We start from the raw sequence: 4,462 nt of genomic DNA, 5'->3' as shown, positions 1-4,462 counted from the left end.
TCTTGGATTTCCCAGCCTCTACAATTGTGAGAAATGAATCTGCTCTTTTAAAATTATGTCATCTGTAGTATTTCATGATAGAAACAGAAAACAACCCAAGATAGTCTACAAAGTTTTTATTTCACTGTATCTTTGGGCAGAGGGAACACATAAGTTACTAAAGTCATGCCAATTTCTCTACCTTTTTAACAAAAATAGCATTTTTTTTTTAACATTTACTTTTTTCATTTTCTTTTTTTTATTAGATATGGATTCTTTTATTTTTTTATTTTTATTTATTTATTTATTTTTTTGGTTTCTCGAGGTAAGGTTTCACTGTAGTCTAGGCTGACCTGGAATTCACTCTGTATTTTCAGGATGGCCTCGAACTCATGGTGATTCTCCTACCTCTGCCTCCTGAGTGCTGGGATTAAAGGCATGTGCCACCACGCCTAGCTAGATAGATATTTTGTATGTAAACATCACATGTTGGTACCATCCTTTCCTTCCTCCTTGACACTTTTCTGAAGAGGTCTTCCTCACTGGAGATGCAGGTCAGCCCCATGGGGATTGTGGGTCATGCATTAAGGGGGCAGCAGTCAGTTATGGGGAAGAATCAATGTCTCTGTGCAAAATGTCCCAATTTGTGGCTCTAACAATCTTTCCACCCTCTCTTCCGTAAAATTCCCTGAGCCGTGCTGGGAGCATTTTAAGTCTACTTCAGTGATGGGCACTTAGGATCAAGTAGATGCTTGGTTTGGTAGGTGTTGAGTGTTCTCAGTATCTTCCTCCATCATCCTTGTGCTGATATCAGTTTAACTAAGAAAGCAGCATTCTTGCTCATTTCCCTAATTCCTCTGTGGTTTCAGCTGGGGCTAGGATGGAGTGCACTGGGTCGTTTATCTCCTCAAGTCCAATTCCCATCTGAGAAAGAGAAGCAGATTCTCCAATGGAGAGTGAAGTCAGCACCAGTTAAGTAGGATAACCATTATTAATTTAGGGAGAATTAAAAGGGTTTAGATAATTTCATACTCTAAGGATAGTGGGAGCATGACAATGGAAAGCAGAATCTTTATCTGGATATGATTCTTGGTAGTTCATGTAGCACCTTCCAGCACCAGATGGGCTAATTATCTGAGGACTGGCTCTCCTCTGCATTCAACGAGGTCTCTCTGTGGTCCCTGCCAACAGCATTTGGTGTCTTCAGCAGTGGAGTCTTACTATTAACCTCTGGTGGCTAATCAAGTGCTCTGACAGGAGTCTGTCTTGTTTGTTTTGAGAGATCTAGTAGGTCTCTCTGATCAACAGCTCATTGTGGATATTGACCACATCCTGGTACAGGGAATTATAGGACAGCACCAAGGGAAAAGAAAAAAATAAAAAAGCCAGAGAAGAAAGAGAAACAGGTGAAATTTGAGGTTAGGTTTCATCTCACTCTCTCCAGGGCCCTTCGATTCAGGTGTTCCCTCTAAGGTCTGCTTGAGGGTTCCATCTTTTAGTCTCATTACCAGGATGTAGGATTCTATGGTACCAGTTCAATTTGGGTTCAGATTTTGTGTCCCTCCCGCCTTTCCGTTCTCCCAAGCCCTACCCTCTGTATTGTCCAAGCCTCAAGATGCTATTCAGGTATGTCAGCAACTTTGGGCGATCCAGGTTAGGAACTGCAGATGAATGAGATCATGTCACAATTGTCTTTCTGTGATTGTGTGAGTTCACTTTAAATGACCTGTTCCAAGTTCAACCACTTTTCTACAAATTTCAGTGTGTCATTTTCTCTTACTGCTGAGTAGAATTCCATTGTGTAGATATACCACATCTTTGTTATCCATCCATCCAATGATGGGACACCTGGGTTGATTCCAGTTTTTAGCTATTATGAATTGAGCAGCTATAAACGTGGTTGAGCAAATATTTCTGAACTGAGATGTGAAGCTTTTAGGGAAAATGCCCAGTAAGGGAATAACAGGGCCTGCTGGTAATTCTGTATTCATCCTTTTAGGAGTCTCCAAATTGATTTCCACAGTGGTTATACCAGCTTACATTTCTACTAACAGTGAATGAGGGTTCCTATTTCTCCACAGCCTTACCATCCTTTGTTTTCATTTGATTTTTTTAATGTTTGCTATCCTTATTGGGGTAAGGTGGAATCTCATAGCTGTTTTAATTTGCATTTCCTTAATGGTTAGGGATGTTTAATATTTTTTTAAGTGTGTGTTAGCCATTTGTAATTCTTCCCCTGAGAATTCCCTATTAAGTTCTCTGTCCCACTTTTGGAGTGGGTTGCTTGATTTTTTTCATTGTTTAGTTTTTTGAGTTCTTTGTAGATTCTAGATATTAGGCTTCTGTCAGTGGTATAGCTAGCAAAGATTTTCGCTCATTCAGTGGGTAATCTATTGGCTCTGCTTATGGTATATTTGTCTGTGCAAAAGCTTTTTAACTTCATGATAACCCATTGGTTGAGTGCTTGTTTAATTTTCTTGGGTACTGGGCTTTTGTTCAGGAAGTCTTTTCCCAGTCCTATATTGTAGAGAGTGCTTCCTACTTTTTCTTTCTGTAGGTGAAGAGTTCTAGGTCTTATACTGAAGTTTTTAATCCATTTGGGCTTGATTTTTGTGAATGGTGAAATGAATGGGTCTAATTTCATTTTTCTACATGTGGTCATCCAATTTGTCCAACACCATTTGCTGAAGATGCTATCTTTTCTCCAGTCTACATTATTGGAAACTTTGGCAAATATCAAGCAGCTATAGTTGCTTGCCCTAAAGTCTGTGTCTTCAATTCTGTTCCATTGGTCTATATTTCTGTTTTTATTTCAGTACTATGCTGTTTTTGTCACTATGGCTTTGTAATATAGCTTGAGATGAGGTATGGAGATACCACCAGATGTGTTTCTTTTGCTGAGGATATGTTTGGATATCTGAGGCCTCTGCCATTCCATATGAATTTTGAGAACCCTTTTTCAGTCTCAGTGAAGAATGAAGATGGTGTTTTTATTGGTATTGTGTTAAATCCGTATATTACTTTTGGTAGAATTTTCATTTTCACAATATTAATTTTACCTATCTAGGCACATGGGAGGTTCTTCCATCTTATGTCTTCCTCTATTTTTTTCTTGAGTGTTTTTATATTTTCATTATGTAGTTACTTCACATCCTTTGCTAGTGTTATTCCAAGGTATTTAATTTTTTTTGGTTGCTATTGAAAATGGGACAGTCCCACTGGTTTCTTTCTCTGTATATTTATCCTTTGCATATAGAAAAGCTACTGATTTTTGTGCATTGATTTTGTATCCTGCCACTTTGCTGAAGGAATTTATCATCTTTAGAAGTTTTGGGATGGAGACTTTCAGGTCACTTATAAGATCATGTCATCTGCAAACAAGGCTAACTTGACTTCTTCCTTTCCAATTTGAATCCCTTTTGTTTCTTTCTCTTGGCTCATTGCTTGGGCTAGTACTTCTAGTACTATGTTGAAGAGCAGTGGTGAGTTTTTCCCCATTAAGAATTATTTGGGGGACTTGGCGGTTTGCGTGGGCATGTGGGAGCGCGTCGGAACGGCTCTGTGGCTCGCCTGGCGCCATGGTGGAGAAGGAGGAGGCCGGCGGCGGCATCAGCGAGGAGGAGGCGGCGCAGTATGACCGGCAGATCTGCCTGTGGGGCCTGGAGGCTCAGAAGCGGTATCTCCAGAAGGTGCTGGAGCTCAGTTCCTGATTCGTACTGGGTCTGTTGGCTGAAATAGAGCTGAAGCCTCCTTGGAGCGAGCGCAGAATCTCAACCCCATGGTGGATGTGAGGGTGGACACTGAGGACATAGAGAAGAAGCCCGAGTTATTCTTCACTCAGTTTGACGCAGTGTGCCTGACTTGCTGCTCCAGGGATGTTATAGTGAAAGTCGACCAGATCTGTCACAAAAACAGCATCAAGTTTTTCACCGGCGATGTCTTTGGATACCATGGGTACACCTTTGCCAATCTTGGAGAGCATGAGTTTGTAGATGCTCCTGAAGTTCCGCACGGATAAAGGGTGCAATCCTGGTTCTGACACCCAAAGCGAGGATGCCGAGTTGCTGCTGCAGAATCGGAACGATGTGCTTGACTCGCTGGGCGTCAGTCCTGACCTGCTTCCTGACGACTTTGTCAGGTTGGTGTCGTTGCTTGCCCCAGCCCACGAGCCCAGCCGTGTGAACGTGTGCTCTGAGTGTTTGCCTTTATGGAGACACGGGGATCTAAGGAGGACCCCCTCCCCACCTGCCGCATTCTGCCGGCTATGTGGACCACCGCCCCTCCGGTGTGACAGGTCCTGAAAGCTGGTGAGGTGCACGTAAGGGTGTTCGTACTCACAGGCGTCAGCCTCACTCTGCGTGAGCTCTGCTAACCCGTCCTGTACCTTTTGTTTCCCCTGTCTGCACATGGTACTGTGTGGGCCTGCCTCTGCGTCACCCCGTGATTTCTTCACACCTGTCCACTGTGGTGCAGTGGCACAGCC

The 4,462-nt window shown here is 42.6% G+C and overlaps 1 pseudogene; it reads left to right on the top strand.

Annotated features, from left to right (window-relative positions):
* Nucleotides 1-3,557: 3,557 nt before the first annotated feature.
* On the top strand, nt 3,558-4,135 carry LOC123457171 (annotated as a pseudogene).
* Nucleotides 4,136-4,462: the final 327 nt, after the last annotated feature.

The sequence above is a fragment of the Jaculus jaculus genome, chromosome 1, assembly GCF_020740685.1.
Source record: "Jaculus jaculus isolate mJacJac1 chromosome 1, mJacJac1.mat.Y.cur, whole genome shotgun sequence".
Classification (NCBI taxonomy): Eukaryota; Metazoa; Chordata; class Mammalia; order Rodentia; family Dipodidae; genus Jaculus; species Jaculus jaculus.
Note: the sequence above shows the minus strand (reverse complement) of the source record. Positions and strands in the feature narration are given on the sequence as shown.